A 17,960-nucleotide genomic window follows, 5' to 3' on the forward strand; every position below is an offset into this window, starting at 1 on the left:
TTGCAAAATATGAGAAGATGACAGAACACTTGTAGGCTCCAGGCTGTCCAATGCTGTTTATCTTGCTCCACAGCTGCTGCTCTGAACAGCTTCTTGTATTCCCACAATCCAATATCCATCACTGCTCTATATCTGCAAAAGGATAGCACGTTCTTAGATTGAAACAGTGGCACTGAGGACCCAAGATCTGTAACTTGAGACAGGCTGTCTTGGTCTAAAGAACTGGTCACATGTGAGCAGCTGCAGGTCCTAGAGCACAGCTTGTGCTTTAGTTTGGAAAAGAGAAGAGCTTGTGTATTTAAATATCTCCATGTGATGTGGGGGGAAAAAAAAAAAAAAAGAAAAAAAAAAGAAAAGCAAAACAAAACAAAAACTTGACTGTGGGATTCGTTCTGGTACACAAAATCATAGAATATCCCAAACTGAAAGGGACCCACAAGGATCATCAAGACACGATGGCTGAACACAACCAGCCCAAATTCAAACCCCATGTTTGAGAGCTTTGTCCAAATGCTTCTTGATCTCCAGCAGGTGTGATGCCCTGGAGAGTTTGCTCCAATAGCTGACTTTCCTTCCATTTTGGAAATCCAGCCATGCCATTATGACATAGAGATTTTTGTACACTGCAGCTCTTACCGTATTTTTGCAAGTGAGTTTTCAAAGGTAGACTGCAAAATATCTGCCTGTCATGAAAATGCTGACGAGTCTCTATATTGCCCAGTGCTATGAGGCAGGCTGACAGGCTTGTGGGATAACATGTCCTTCATTAGGATGGGATACAGAACTTCTGACTAGTGCACAGCAAAGGTTCGACTAATATAATGTTATAACTGTGAAAGCAGCCACAGCATCAGAGATTTCTTGATATACTCTTCCATTAGTAATAGATAACCTTCACTGCCTGCTGTTGATGTTTGTACTACAAATGTCTCTAATTGCTTTCTAGACTTCTGTAAGCTCTTGTTATTCACAATAGCCTCTAGCACTGAATTTCAGAGCTGGAGTGCTGGATGAAATAGTGACATTTTTTATTTAGTTTTATTTTAAACTTGTTCTCTAAGCACTCTTTTTGCTCTGTATCCTTCTTGAATTAGAGAGGTCAGACTTCCCTAAACACTTAATATGTATCCATGTTGTGAATGTATGTTTCCTAGTTTTTGTGTCACTTTTGTAGGGATTCTTCATATTCAGAATTCTTCTCTGACTGCAGCGACTTATTCAGCTGATGTTTTCGTTGAGCTCTTTATTATAAACCCTGAATTTCCTAACCACATGTTGGCAACTGTTTTGCATCGTGTCACTGTATATGTCACATCTGTATTATTTTTCTCCATAGAAGGTTTTTTTATTATTATTATTTATTAAAATTGAATTTCATACACAATTTAACACTCAGGTGTTCTGTTTTGTGTAATGAAATTCTTCATAATTAATCCCAGTTTTCAGAGTCCTGAGAGGTTAGTACAAATAACTTCAACTTTTGTCCATGCCAACTTTATCTCAGAAGCCAGACCCTGACCTGAGTTTTGCTCATGTACTTTATTTTGCATAAAGATGTTGCTAATGATATTTCAGTGAAGTGAACCCTGTGCTAATTATTTCCATTATTATTCTAAAAAATTTCTAAGAAAACATGTACTATCTCTAGTGTCCCTCAGTTGGGGTGGAACAGTGATTTTTTTTTTTTTTTTAATCACATTACTTCCAGTACCCTCAGTATTATACTGACAGAATTTTTATTTATTTATTTTTCTTCACACAACTTCAGGCATGGAAATTTTACAAGTTCAGCCACTTTTGTTGTATTTTTGTCATTATTTTTTCTAAAATAAAATCTATTGAATGAAAATTTAGAAGGAAAGGTTTGGAACAATAACTGCAAAAACCAGTGATTTTCCATTTGTTACAATGGTAGAGAAGGAACTTAAGGTATACAGAAATACTGCATTTTAGGATGTAAGTGGACATGTCTCTATTGAAAACAATGGAGAGATGTATCTGACACCATAAAACTGCCTTACTCGTTGATGGCATGTCAAATGTTGCCAAGAATATAATTTGCTCTGAATATACTTGAGAAAATATGGAAATTTTAACTGAAAATTTAAAGTTATTTTAAAGGATTTTTGGAAAATGTATACTTCCAGTTTGTTTTGAATTGTTTTCAACTCTGACAACATCATCAAAATACTAAAAAGTGGAAACAAACTGTCTCATCAATACAAGGGCTGCTCTGAAAGCAATGCGTCCTATTTTATTATGTTGGCCTATGATGTCAGAAGCAGATGTTGGTGTTATGGCAGTAGAGGTTGAACCTTGTACTCCATTTATTTTTGTGGCCATGCAACCAATGCATTGGATATTAGGACAGTGAGATAGTTGGTGGTGCATTCAGCAGAGGTAACAAGAGACATGAAAGATGAGCCACATTCCGGACAGCCATGTGGACATTTATGAGTGCAGCATGTGGGATCTTGTTCACTGCTGGTGAAAATGCACAGCTAGTGGAGATGATCATGTTGAAAAGCAGTGTTTTGCAACAGAGAATTTATTGATTAGTGTTACTATACACTTTAAATCTGTTGTAGTCTATATGGAAATAAATAGGAGGCATTATTTTGGAGAGATCTGAGGGTCTTTCCTGGTGGTAAATAGGTTCACATAACCGTAAAAGCAAAAAGGAGATGTGATTCTACAGATGCTGCTAACTAGCTACTAAGCAAGACCGCATTTGTTTGTCTATTTCCACTGGCTTCCATGATTAAATTTTATGTATTTATTTATTTCTGTTGTTTCTTACTGCTTGTCTGTGTTGCTCTGAAGCTGATGTACCTGTGTTCTCTTTACGCTCATGATGTACTAATTTACATTGTAGTTGACATACTCTTATTTCCATTGGGTGTCTGGTATTCTCTCCTGTTTTGCTGTTAATTTGCATTGTTTTTTGTTGTTTTATTATTTTCTGATATTTCTTTCTACCCGTAATTCATTGTCCTAGTAGAATTCTTCTGACAAGACAATTTTCTTGGATCTTTAAATAAATAAATTCCAGTATTTCTTTTGATGATGCTAAGCTTTATTATATGCCGGTTTTTCAGTTATCTCTGGTGGACAGTAAGGTTGTTCCTTTTAGCTTAATGTATGCACATTTTCAAATTTTTTTTTTATTATGTTATTTAGCTTTTTTGATATTTCCTCATAAGCGGTCTTTTCATTGCCTTAATCATATTATTACTCATATCCCAAGTTCTTCTTAGAGCTGGATGGAATTTTTCTTGTTGTAAAGCCTTCACATTCCCACCTTTCATATAAAGTGAGTAGATTGCATGAGACTTTTTTAAAATTTTCTCCACCACATTATATTGAATCAGGATACCCAGATTTCTGTAAATTTTGTTATCAATTCCTTCTGACTTTTGTTTTTTTTTGTTGTTTTTTTTTTACTTTATGTGTGATGTCATCTTTTTAAGGTTGAACTTCCTGCCCCTGATCCTTTTCAGTTTATCTCTTTAGCCTCTTCATCATTGCAACATCTGAACATTTTAATTAATGTGCTGTTTACTGCTTTGGCCAATTCAGTCATAACAGATGACGGTTAAGGTATTAGCTCTATTCTTGTCAAAGGGAAGATGTAATTCAGTATTAAAGAGAAAGACTTAAGCAGGGGAAAATGATTACTTAGAAGAAGTATATTTTAAATGAGAAATGTAAAGCTAGTGGCTTTCCAAGAGAGGCTATGATTTTTTTGTTGTTGTTGTTTTGCTTTGTTTTGTTTTGTTTTCAGATAAAGTGAAGAAAGCAAACAAAAAATACAAGACCATACAGGACCTATTGGCAGTATAAATCAGAGTTAGAGCAATGTCATGCACTATCACCTCCTTTATCTCATAGAAATGTGAGCCGAAATAATAAAAATACTGAGAAGTGCAAATGTGAAGTATTTATCAAAGTTTCTTGGAAGCCTTGTACTAAATTCAGTATGGTTATAAAAATGTGTAGCGTTACTTGCCAGCTTGGAGAAATCTGTTTATATCCATGTGGTGATACTATATTTAAGTGGTAATTCTTAGCAGCTAAATTTCAGAACTTGCCACAGCAATATCAAAATTTACTTCTGTTTTGAATTTTGCCTTCATTCTGAATAAGCTATTTTTCTATTATCATCCCAGAATCCAAAAAGATGATTTCCAGAATATTACAATTTGTTTTTAATCTTCTATCATCTGGACAAAACCATTCCTTCTGGTTTTGGAATTCTTATAAAAAATTCAGCCATCTTTTTTCTCCACAATACCTCTGTGAAAACTGAAATATAAATATTGTCCTCATCAATACGAAATGATTAGAAAATTGTCTCCACCAAACTTAGGTCAACACATGCTCAGGAAAACTGGACAGTGTTGCAGCATTCCTTCAGGTTTTGTGCTTTCACCACATGTAAAAATATGTACTATAGTAATACAGAGAGATAGATTCATATTAAACAATGTAGAATATTGCAGATGGATACATAAATACATCATAAGCAGAATAAAATCATTCCCATCTTGGTGACAATCTTTTTGTCACAATGGCCTTTGGGTAAGATATTCTATCACTGTTACTTCCTTTAGCTTCTGCTCTCACTTGATTTCTTCAGGAAAGTGGTAAGGTTGCTGAACAGCACTGGCCAGCAAGTAATGCATGACACTGGTGTATTCTCTGTACATAACAAAGGATTAGCCTCCAAATACTGTACCTGTGATACTGGTATCTTCTGGTTTAAAACTGGGTTAGACATGAAAAATACCGTTAAACTACATGATTCCACCAATGGCTTCTGTGTGGTTATTTCTTTGAAGTTCAGAGCTGTATCAGAGTTCATGAAACCACTAATTCCAATTTTAAATGTTTTTTTTTTTCCCCCTTGGGGAAGAAAAAAAAAGAAGAGGAAGGAAAAATAAATAAATAAAAGGAAAAGAAACACCAGAATAGAGTTTCCTTCTCATGCACTATAGCACTGAAACAAACACATTTTATAAAATGAAAGCCATTCTAAAGAATTCCCTTGAGGAGATAAGAGCCACACATGGCAGCTATTACTTGTACTCACAATTGCATCAATCTTTGATCTTTATTGTTATGGTATTATTTCTATTCTGGTACTATAAAAATGTTCCTTGTGGATTTTCCTTAAATAATAAATGTGCCTACACTAAAACTGCTCAGAAAAAGAGATGGTTGCAGATCAGTGCTGCAAATAAAAGCTAAGGAGCCCCTTTATTTAATTTCATTTCACAGAAATGACTGTGAGATTGCTATCTTGAGAGAGGGCCAAAAATAAAGTTTTCACAGTTTCCATTTTCAACAACAGTCTTTACTATGCAGAATAGATTTTATGGCATTTCCTTTTCTTCCTACTATTTTCATCCTGAGAATTCGGACTAAATTATAATTTTGATTTCCAAATATATCATGTAAAAAATCAGTGGCTTGAACTTTTTTGACATTTTCATTAAATTGTATTTTACAATTTGATACAATGGTAATCAATTTACCTAAATCTTAGTGGGCACTGTAAATGAAGTTGAATTTAGAATGGGAATGTAGAGAAGAAGCTTACATGACAAGAAAGCAGTGAAAATGTTAAGAACAGATTGTCAACAATAATGCAGAAGAAGAATTCTTGCTTACTGTTCACTGATGAGTATATTTTATGATTTTGTGATATTTGTTATTTTAAAGTGCTTGAAATGTTCCACAAGGCATAAATTACTTCTTAATTTGCATTAATTTAATTATGCTGGGGAAAATGTATATTATCTTGCCATTTATTTACTATTAGTATCCCGAATAATATAATATGGAGAAAAAAAGAAAAAGATTAGGAAACTTGTACCTTTGTGAACTCAGTCTCAGAGTTTTCCTTAAATGAAATGGCATGAAGAAAAAGAATGATAGTGAAGGCCCTAATATGCACCTCACTTCTGCTTCTCTTCCAGGAGTCAAGTTACTCCACTCCCTGTTTCTACTCTACCAGATAGCTTTGGAATGCACTAAAATGATGAGTTTAAGCATTCATTACACTGCTAGGCATATGTGTGGTGTGGATTGTTGTAGGAACCCACAATTCATATCTTATTTGTAGTCACTTGTGGAGCTGATTATTACACTGAAGTTACTAGCAGTATGAAGTCTGTATCATATTGATCGCAAACAGAAAATTCCTGTGCAATCCCCAGCAGTCTGGTGTGCCCTAAGAGCAGGTTTTTTCCCTTTCCTCTGTTCAGTGGAAATTCTTAGACAAAGAGATGAGAAAATGTTACATAAATTTCCCATTCCAGATTCAGCCATGATTGAATGATAATTAAATGACAAATAGCAGAACATTCACTTGTGCTTCCATGCTGCACTGGATGACTCTAGGTCAATAGTGTTACATATGCCTGTTAGTAAGTCGGAGGAAAAATAACCTTTTAGCAAGAAATATTCTATCTATCTCCATCTTTCTTTTCATGCTGTTCAAAAGGACACATTTGCCTTGAAAGATCCTTGAAATGGCATTTAATATATCCGTCTCTTTTTTAATAGAAGAGTTATAGAATAATTGGTCTCTGAAGTTTTCAGTATGTCTAGAACACTATGTAGCTATTCCGTTTATGAGTGAAGACTAACCACTGCTTGTATGCAGAGAGATGATTTGGGGCTGTCTAAGTCTCCAAATGATGTTCCAGCTCCATAAAACTAGTGCGAATCTCTGTGAGATTCTGTCTGCCTTAACAAGGAAGGGAAACAATTCCATACAAAGTCCAAAGGGCTCCCAAAATTTTGTCAGCCAAAGCTGCAGTATTTGACCCATGTTATTTTAAATAAAGGTAGCATTCATCTTTTTTAATTTAATTTTATTTTCTCTTCCCAACACTTCTACACATTCTTATTGCTTTAAATTTAATAGATCGGTCTTCTCAAAGTGGAGAATTTTATTAGTTTTAGCTCATAACAGCCTCTGTCTGAGCAGTTCCCTTTGATCTGTGTAGCTTGGACTCATTATCTAGTCATTAAAGTAAATAAACATGAATTCCTCCCATAATCATAGTGCAAAACTGCAGGATGTTGCCATAATATTAAGCATAACTGTACAGAATTATTGCTGTAATATTTTAGTAATGTGCTACAGAGCTGTCAAGGTCAGAACGAACCATCTAAGTGTGATACAGAAAGAGAACATCAGATCCAAAAAATACAGATGCAAACAGAACTTTTTTTTCCTTTCAAAAAAGAAAAACTGAGAAATCTTGTAGTGAAAGGCTGAAAAAAAAAATTGTGGGTGTTTTGTTTGTTTGTTTGTTTGTTTTAAATATATTTTTTAATTTTTATTAAGGGTTTGAAATTTCATTGACAACAAACTTGCAGAAGAAATAGTAAAACATACCATATTACTTTTTTTAATTTATTAGAATAGATTACACTTTAAATATGTTAAATACATTTTATGACTTAAGTTTCAAATAGTAGATACCTGTTTTCAGAGCAATTTTGTGCTTGTGCCTATTGTAACTCTGGACTGACCTGCATCAGTCCAAATAGTCTCCATAACAAATTGTATCTGCTAAAATTGAAGTTTCCTTAGTGAGGAGGAATATCCACCCCCTTAAAAAATACTGTCAATTTTTTTTTTTTTTCCATGTCCTTCCATGAACCTCTGGATAGTCGATATGTATATACATTTAAGGGTATAAACATACTGAAGTAGGTTGGTATAATTACTAGCAAAAATTAAAGGGTAATATTGACCTTGTTTCCAAACTCCCATTTAGAGCTATGAATGGCTCTTTTTATCAATGGTTTTGATCAATCCATTGTGTTTAGATTGAGAAACTGAACTGCTGATATGCAATTTTGCCTGTGTTTTAGGGCTGGATGTGCTGTCTTTTTGAGCTAGCCCCTTTACAGGCTGCACAGCAAATGTGATGCACTTAGATTTGCTTTCCATTTTCTACAGCCTATGACAGGAACAGAAATGGATAGTTATGATAGACAGACACAGAAGATAAGTCTCAGACATTTGTATGAAATTCTATGTGGGGAAGATGTTATCTGCCTGTAAGAGATACCTGAGCAGTCTGTCTCTTTCACACTTTGGCAACACTTCTGTATATCTTGTCATGCTAATAAAGTATCATTGAGTACAACTGACATCACATTCAAAGCTGCAAAACGAGAGTGGGAATAAAAATTTCACTGCTTACATGACTCTAAACCTAGCTGCTTGAAAATGCAGTATTTTGAAGCAGCGGGAAACAGAACTCGTTTCAGGAAAATAAGACAGGTGACATTCAGATTCAAAACAATTTACTGTTAGAATGATTATTCTGTGTCTGAGGACGAGCTTACAGTCATACTCTCTAGCTTCTTGTGATCTGTATCTGATGCATTTTCAGAAAAACACTGCAGAAACTAGAAAAAATGATGTTCTCATTCTATACATTGTGTTCTTGTCTAGATACATATGTATATACACACACAAGAAATACCTTGATGTAAAACAGTGTGCAAAAAAGCAGAAAGGGATTTTGAAAAAGGTTAGAAATGCAACATTTTATAACTCATTATGCAGAAATTTCCCTACAAGGAAATCAATTCCCAAGCAGACTGAAAAGTTAAGCTAAAAGTGTAAAAATAAGTTGAATTATCGGAAAGGAAAATGGTATGTGGTGTGATGGTAATGTCTTCTATTCTCTCTTATCCAGTAATATGAAGCTAGTTTAGAAAGACTTTTCTTCATTCTCCTTTTACTTCTCAAGATATTTTTTCTGAGCCTCAAGAGGCTTGAAAAAGTGTGATCTCCTTTGAAAAAAATATATCAAGTCACTTCTTCAGGGGGTTTTCTTTCTTTTCTGCTTTTTACCTCCATTCTAATACATTTTGCAAGATATGAATACAATAGCTTAATAAAAAAGCAAAGCCAGTAATCTATTTCTTTTCAAGTAGTACTACTCACACCTTGAAAACTGAGGAAAATCCTAATGATTCAATTGGCATTCACACTCATGAAGCAAGAAAAACCATGAAAATATTCACACTTACTTGTGGATAGCCATTAAAAATAATAACACTGTGTGTTAGCCAATTGATAGCAACATACTTTAAATGTGACCATCATATTCAACATGACGCTCAGATAAGTATGGATTATTTTTAAGAAAATGGATAACAGGACTGAGAGAATTACACAGTGCTTATCAGCACTTCTGAGAATGTGAAGAGATTTTTTGTTAAATTGTCCTAGCAAAAGTAACTGCCCTTGAGTCCGCTATTCTACTGCATATAGTTGTTGCAGAGCAAACTTTGCTATGCTAGGAATTTGGAATCTGGCCTTAAACTTAGACTTTAATACAGCCAAGTGGTTACTGCCTAAAAACAAAACAAAACAAAACAATAAAAACAAAAAAAACCATCAACCTCGAACACCCAACTGCACTAGCCAGAGAGCACTGTAGTGAATACTGTACCTTTTCTTTCCTCAAAAAGGAAGAAGTTGTTGTGGTGATTTACTGTGACATTTAAATTAGGTGTTTAATGGTCCAAAGTTAGTAGTGTGTGGTGGAAGATATCTTTTTAGAAGGAAGCTGCTTCAACTTGCTAACTTTATCACTTCCATTGTGTATTGGAAATTCCTGTTCCATCTTACCTTTGTTCTACTGTTCAGTGAAGGAGATTTAGAGATAAGAGTTTAGATTATTTAAAGTTTTAATTTATTTTTATCCAGTTTTCAGCCTGTAGTCTCCTAAGATCTAATGGCTACTATTTCACCCATACACTCATTGCCATATGCATATGTCTTCCTCAGTCTACTCCCTTAGCTCAACAATTTGTACCTGGCTGTTGTGCTTCCCAATGAACTAGCTTAAAGATCATTCGGATGCGGTGTTCGGGGACATGATTTAGCAGTGAGTTGTTAGAGTTAGAGTAGAATGGTTAGGTTTCAGTTGGACTTGATGATCTTTATGGTTGTTTCCAACCTGAGCAATTTCATGATTCTTTGAATGTACCCTTTTCAACATTCTTTTAGCATCATCTGTACAGCACCTAGCATAGTAATAGACACTGAATTCAGACTAGAGCCTTCAAGACTTTCAATGAAAAAATATTATAAAAATAACCAATTTAATAACAACATAGGTAGATCAACCTGAAATTCATTATCAATCATTTTGATTTCTGGGATAACTGCCATGAAGTAGCTAACAGTTTACATGTGGTGCAGTTTGAAGCATAACTATTAGCTCTTCATTGTGATTTAATTTACCAACACCTTGTCTTAGAATTTGAAAATCCTATTTCCATTAGACCAATAAAAATGTAATAAAGTAAAATAAAAATGCAAGAGTTAGTTATCATTCTCATGTGGAATCCAACGGATGAAAAAAGTAAGAAAATAGAATTACATAGTTTTCATCAAATTAAATAATGAAATTTTACTGAGCTTCCAGATTTGCTTAATGTATTATTTTCTGGTATAATAGCGCATATTAATATTGCATGAATATTACTTCTATAAAATTCTATATTAAAATATTTAGAAGAAACAGTCATTTAAGTAAACTTTTAATATGTATTGATGTTCCAAGAGATTGATAAATCATATAAAATTCCATATCACCATGACACAGGTTCTCACATATTTTCTTATATCATGAATATATATGTGCTTATAGTACCTAACATTCAGTTTCAATGCAAATTTTTTAATGTTTACTGCTTGAAATTTATTGCAAGCAAGATTCAACAAATGTGCTCCACAGTATATATATACATATACACATATACAGCATATTATAAAGTAAAAGTACTCTTGCTTTATTTTTTCTCAGTGGACTTTGATGAATGGAAATAATAAGCATACAAGAAGTATTACATGTCATATATTAAGGAATTGTTATATTACACACTTTCTGAAAGAACTCAGAAATTACAACAAATAAACCATCAACAAGATATACAAATTATACACATTCCATATTAGTTATATGTCCAATAGAAAACACTCTCATTTTGCCTCATTTAGTGAATGCTATCCTTGTCAAAAGACAGTGAAGCAAAAGAAAAAGCATCAAGGGGAAAAAATGTCTATACTAAACAACCTAAGCATCCTTACCTCTGCACATTTCTCTTGAGCATAGTTTTATAACAACTTGAACTCATATAAGTGGGCACTGCTGCTACCATACTTGAACCCTTGCCTTAAACTATGTCCTTTGCTTAATTGGTGATCATTAATGATCATTTGGTCTTGGACAAACTGAAGGCAAGGCAATTGAGCCATGAAATTCACTCTGTATTTTTTTCTTGTAAAAGTTAGAACAAATGAATTAGAGTCCTTTCTTGCTTTCTCTGCATAATCTGAAACCCAGAAATATCATCTTCCAGTGCACACCCTCCTTTTTCACCTTTTCAGTATTTATTAATTCAAGCATGTGGTCTGGTCTTCACAATCATGAGTGTGTCTGTGACTAAATAAAACAGTCTACAAGTACTTCCTGGTGTAAAATTAAGTCATATGATCAGCAGTACAGGTTTTTGTATAAATGCAAGATTTTGCATGATGTATTCAATGTAGAATTTCTTTGCTCATGCACAGGCAGCTAGTGCCACCAGGGATGTGTAAGACTTCCTTGTAAAACATCCTTTAAGATATCCAGAAAGATCTGGCAGATCCTTACCATCTCTTTGAAGTAGCTTTTAGGACAACATATGGACTCTAAAATATTTGTAGACATTAAAGTTTAGCAACCAAATATTATCATACATGCCTTGCTGAATATGGAGTATAACTGAGTAAGTTGACGGTGTTGGTAGGATTTGTGTGACCTGCTTTTTTTCAAAATGATGGCAATTGCAACCACAGCAATGATAAAACCATCGGCATGAAGACAAAAAGATCATTTTTGGCAAGTAACAGAAGCAGACAAATAGTGCAACGGTCCACAAGCAACAAAGACATTTTAGCAGCGATGTTGTACTGGATGCCCTCATTGCCTTTTACAGGGATCAGAGACCATCCAGCACAGGGGTAGCTAGTTTGAACATCCAAGATTTATCTGTGCTTCTGCACAGTGAAAATGGAAAACCTGTCAAATGAATTATGAGTATACCAGGTTAAACTGGAAATTCATTAAACCAAAGGAGGCAAGTATAAAAAAAAGATGTGCAGACATAAGCATTTTTGTCTCTGACTACTTAAATAGTCAAATCACTCAGAATCAAAATACAAGCTGCAACAGAATAGCAACAGAAATAAGATACATGTAGTCATGAAACTGAAGACTGCAAAGAAAGCAGAGATATTTAAGAAAAATCTGTGTCATTGCTTGGTTGGCTTTTTGTTTGTTTTCTTGCTTGCTTTTTCATCAGTCAAAAGAAACAACTGCACAGAATGAAACTACTATGAGCTGAACGAACAGAAGCAAACCTCACAGTGAAGTGAGAGTGTCTGCACAAGATGGAGAAATGGGAATTAGAGATTTATCCTTTGGAGAGTTTCCATGTTCTCCAGGCCATACTGATGGGAACAAAGGCTCTAAATTCAGGGCAAACTGAATTCTAACATCTATGCACCTACCAAGAAATGTGTCAGCAAGTGTTAGAAATGATTCTGAACAGAGGAAAACATGCTTGCAGATCAATGTAAAGCAAAAGCCAAGAAAAGCTGATGTGTTTGCACTGACCTACTATGCTCAGTTCTTACTGGAATGATCAGTTTCTATTTCTCTGAAAGTAAATTTTTAAAAGACAATACATTTTTGAAAACAATGAAAAAGTGCTAGGATGCCTATCTAATGGCATTTGCCTGTAGAAGTTTCTCACTTGTTCTGTATAATGTCTACAAGTCTTACAGTGATAACTACAGAACTGCATATTAGCCTCTGAAACTGCATTCAGTGTGGGCACATACTTAAGCAAATGAAATCCTGGCTGTAATATTCACCATAGTCAGAACTGAACTTCTTTTCATATCCCTCCTGAAACAAAGCAAAACTCCTTAAGTCATTTCTCCTTTCAATTGCAGGGAAAAAAAAGCATAAACAGGCAAACACCTATTTCCACAACCTTAATGCCATAATACTTTCTCAGAAGCTTTACTAGATGTCATCCAATGAAGTTTTCTTCATCTCTGAAAATGCAAACCACTTGCTGTGACTTACTTGTTACTTTCTTACAACCAATCTGCTGCCCTAATTTCCTTCCTTTCTAGTTAAACCAGCATCTCTAAATCCTTAGTATACCTTTTGAGCCAATATTTGTTTGCAAGGAATAAAGTCCAATATCCTTGTGGAAGCAAAGCCTGCAGCATTTTCCCCTTTACACAGCTTTCCTGTGTATCCCAAGGATCCTAGGTGATCCGCACAGAGCACACTATTTTGTTGTTGTTTTATCTCCTAGCTTTTCCTTTTGTAAAAGATTTTGATTTAACACTGTGCATTCAGCCTTGATAAGATCATACAGAAAAGCAGGCATCCAGGTAGCATTTATAAGAGTAATAGCAATAGTGCAGAACACAGAAGTTACATGAACTGAGAACAAGTTTATTTCCTTAGAAATATTACAGGGGAAAAGAAAAAAAGAAAAACAAACAACAACAACAACAAAAACCAACCAAACAAAAAAAAATATGTAAATGTAAATGCAAACATTTTGTTAAATGCAAGAAAAAGAAATGGGTAAGACATAGCACTTGGACGCAACTATGACAATAAATAACATTATTATATACACCCTATAAAGGGTGTAGTATGTCAACAACTGATGTCTATAAATATTACTATTCACTGGCTTTCCTGTAGGCTAAACTTAGCCTAGAGATTGAGGTAGCTACCTGGTTTGGGAGGATCTGTGGTCACAGTGCAAAGGAGCAACTGCTGGGTTCAGAGAATGCTAGATTTGACTGGTAATGTGTGCTGAAGCACTGTCACCATCCTACACACTACATTTTGTTATAGTTCTATGATCCTCTGAAACTGTTTATAGAACAAGAGATTTTCTAAGCTGAAAGGAGCATTTTCTTGAATTCTGACCTTTTCCTTTTTATCTTGGAAAATGCAATGTTTGATATCATAAATTTAATCCCTAGCCATATTTCGTGGTTTTGTGAAAATAAATTTCAATCTATTTTTTTCTAAGCAGCTTACTTCTGAAATTGTATGTCCAGCACCCATCCACATGTTCAGCCTATGAGCAAGTCTGTTCTTCATTTTGTTGCCACAAATCAGGCCTCATTCTTTTGAAACCTCTGCATTTATGCCCTGGTGTAAATGTTTAAATGTTCTTACAAAAACTCATGTTGCTGGAGACACAAATGCTTTCTGTGGTGGTTAACCACAGAGAAAACAGAAATTATGCAGATGTACATTATCTTGATTTTTCTAGGTAGTTTACAGAGTTGAAAGAAAAGTAACTGAAAAGAAGGGCACTTAATTCTTTATTACAACTGAAAGCACTTTGTCAGGGTAGATAGAAAGAGAAGACTGCAGGACAGCCCTAGCTGCACCAATATGCCATCACACTTCTGTAACCTAACAGCCACTGTGAGAAACAGCAGTCTTCAACAGGCCACAAGCTGCTAAGAGGAGCTTACAGAAGGAGCTCCCAGCATCTTGTTTTTGCCTGTCACACCAGTAGTGCTTGTCTGTATATCTTCATTAATAATTCTCCTCATTCTTCGGGAGGGGTAAATCTTGACCTACCATTCCCATAAATTTCAAGAGTAAAAATGAACATATTGACATTTGGCAGCTTTGAGTTACCATCCAGCTGTACAGCTTCTGGTGCAAATATACTCTTGAAGAAAATAGTGATGGTCCTACCAAAGAGATTACAGCAAAACTAAATGATTTGAAATTTGGATCCCACTGTGGTATTATTACATTCAGTTGTACATGGAGTGTGCTCAGAAAATGCTAGTTTAAGTGAATTTAAATAGAAAAGAAAATAATATTGTGATTTTTATTTTATTTTTTTAACAACTATTAATAATGGGAGTTTAAATTACCAAAACATTATTCCACTAAAAGATACTTGGTAGTTACACAGTTTATTTGTCATAATTCTCTAAGAAGACTGGAAATGGCGATGAAATTATCACCCTCTTTCAGAGCTGTGACATTGGAGCAAGGAAGAAATTTCAGTGTATGTGTCTGTCTGAAGTAAGCAAATAAGCTGCTGAATATTTAAACTGCAAAAATAACCTGAAAGCCAAAAAAGAGAACAAATGAGCAAGCAAATGTTCTAATCTCCACTGGAACACATCACCCATGTTACTTGTAGGGTCCCTTGGAAACAAAGAAGCAGATGAAGCGAGAGGAGCATTCGTGTTATCAGCAATAAAGAAAAATCAATAATAGATTCAGAGTGTCAGCAAAACAAAGAATCTTTCCCTTCCCAATAAATAAACAAATAAATAAGGCATTTGATAAAGGGGTATCCTGGGGTCTCGTTACAGAAAGAGTTTCTTTGTGATCTATCATCAAATGTTCAGTTACTGTCATATTCAATTTTAAAGTGCATAAAACTATTCTTACCTCTTTGAAGCAATAGCCTCAGAAGAAGGGGTCTTTATGTGCTTTGGAGAGAGAAAAGTTATGGGATGAATTTGGAAAATCACTGCCATTTGTGGAGTAAGCCTGAAACATGCTTCCCTTATAGACCCTGAGAAACTCTGAAATCCAGAAATAGTCTCAGTTAGGACACAAACTGTTCTTCCTCACACCACAGCAGCCACTCTTTTAAGAGTGGCAATATGAGTTTCAGAGCGTTATTAACTGGATTTTACAGCCTGCTACATTCACAGTGTTGTGAGCTGCAGGAAATCCTAGCCAGAGACAGGAGGCCCCCAAGCAACTCAAAGAAAACTCAGCAGCAGATACACCTGTTAGGAAATCACCCACTCTTGTGGAAAAGGAATTAGGGGAGATCAGTGAGGGGAGAACTACGTCAGAATGAAAGCTGAGTAACTGTTCACCTGAGTGTAGTATTCTAAAAGTGGAACATTGATTTAATAGGCTTTGATAGGCTTGCAGGCACTGGCAATTGGCAGATCCAGCTTTGCTTTAGATAATGGACAGCTATCACATTTGAACACTATACACAGTCATTTACTTCTATCTTCAATCCATACAAACCCAAAGAAAATAACAGGCAGATAGACTCTAGAAGGTAACATCCACCATACAGCTATCTTTCAGTGATGTCTGAAATCACCACACTATTCCATGCAGTTGGAACAAGCAGTGTCTATATGTGAAAAGTGATTAGGAAAATAATGACTGTCTCAACTGTTTCTTTTTTCTTTCATGTGGAAGACTCACAGATTTACAGCACATTTCCAATTAGCATCACCTTGTCAAGACAAACAGGCTCAGCTTTAAATCTGCATGTCCTGGAAGTAGTGTGTCCAAGAAATAGGGCTGTTTATTTCTGTAAGAAATATGATGGAGATAGGCAAGGTACAGTTAGGTCACAGTAACAATGAAACAAAAAGACAAGGACATTAGTAATTTGAAGGATCTACAGGGCTTTATAGAAAATATATCTATATATATACATGTAAAGAAAAAAACCTACCAAACAAATAAAGAAACATTATTATTCATTTACATTATAAAGAACCAAGTGAATAGCAAGGCTGAAATAGAAATAGTCTCAACTGGAGCTGAGACTCAAGATGGACTATCAGCAGGCCTGGAAATAAAGTTTTAAAACCACAGAGATTCACATAGAATGCCTTCGGAAGAGGTTTAAAAACAAAACAAAACAAAACAACAAACAAGAACAAACAAAAAACAAACAAACAACAAACAAACAAACAAAACCTGTTCTTATGTTACACATTGTAGAGTGGCATAGAAAACTGTGATACAAAGAAAACCAGGATACTAGTGTAAGAATAATAAAGTATCATGCTAACTTACCATTTTTTATTTCTTCCCACCCTGACTCAGTCCTGAAACAGAGTATCATCTTTAATTTGTTTTAGGCACAGTATTTTTGTTTATAAAGTCCTCAGTAATCCTGTCTTGAAATCTGTGATTAACTGTTGTACTTCTGTTTGCATTTTCACAGAACTTGGAAACTGTTGCTATGTGTGAGGATATGATTGCTTTCAGTGTTATGTGTTAACAGTGGTAAAAGATGATCCCTGGAGGTTTTGGGTATTTATTGGTAGAATCTGCAGTTTAATATTGCACATGGTATTTGAACTGAGGAAGAGATACAGTGGCATCTTTGAAAATTGTTAGGGAATTAATATCCCCTTTCCCCCTTCTGCTGAGAACCAGAAGAGCTATGTTTTTGCAACATCTTTTTTCCTTCAGCTGGGATCAGATTCAAACCATTCCAGCTGCACTATCAGACCACTGCTGGCTTGTACTCCGAGAATGAAACCTAAGCAAGAAGGTGAATCTCAATGGGTTAAAATGTTCTCTACTGTTAGCTGAGTGAAAATAGCACAGCTTGATGGCTGCATTTTTTTTCTCTCTGTGACTAGCTTTTTGTGTCAGAATTTGTCCCGCTGTTTGTGTGTTAGGAAACAGTTACCTGTGATACAGAAACACAAGCTTGGTGCTCATTTTCTAATTGAGCCTCTTTTATGTGGCCTATGAGTTGTTTTCAGCACCTTCTGGTAGGAAACTTTAATTACTATGTCAATCATAGGCAGAAATTCACACTATAAACTGGATTCAGATTAGAGATACAGCCATGTCAAGGGCATAATATTGTTTTCTAGCAATGAAATTCAAATTCTAATCACCACATGAGAAAAGAAAGAACAGCAAATTGATCCAACAAAACTATAGCAAGCAGAGCAGAAATGCTAACTCATGGCTTGAACCAGTGATTGAGCACCTGATGAGAAGGTAAGGCTGACCCAAGGGAGCTCAGGTGCATGCAATGCAGTGAGTGACCAAAAGGTCCGGAGCCAGGAT

At 35.0% G+C, this 17,960-nt stretch overlaps 1 long non-coding RNA gene across 1 annotated transcript in view; it reads right to left on the reverse strand.

Annotated features, from left to right (window-relative positions):
* LOC146761784 (uncharacterized) overlaps positions 1-17,106 on the reverse strand; it is a 38,348-nt gene extending 21,242 nt beyond the window's left edge. Inside the window, exon 1 of the long non-coding RNA XR_014943701.1 lies at positions 16,947-17,106. This is a non-coding gene — a long non-coding RNA (uncharacterized LOC146761784). The remainder of the gene's footprint in view (positions 1-16,946) is intronic.
* Between the last annotated feature and the right edge of the window lie 854 nt (positions 17,107-17,960).

Source organism: Coturnix japonica, chromosome 2 (assembly GCF_054131305.1).
Source record: "Coturnix japonica strain WE chromosome 2, WE-NBRP24, whole genome shotgun sequence".
Classification (NCBI taxonomy): Eukaryota; Metazoa; Chordata; class Aves; order Galliformes; family Phasianidae; genus Coturnix; species Coturnix japonica.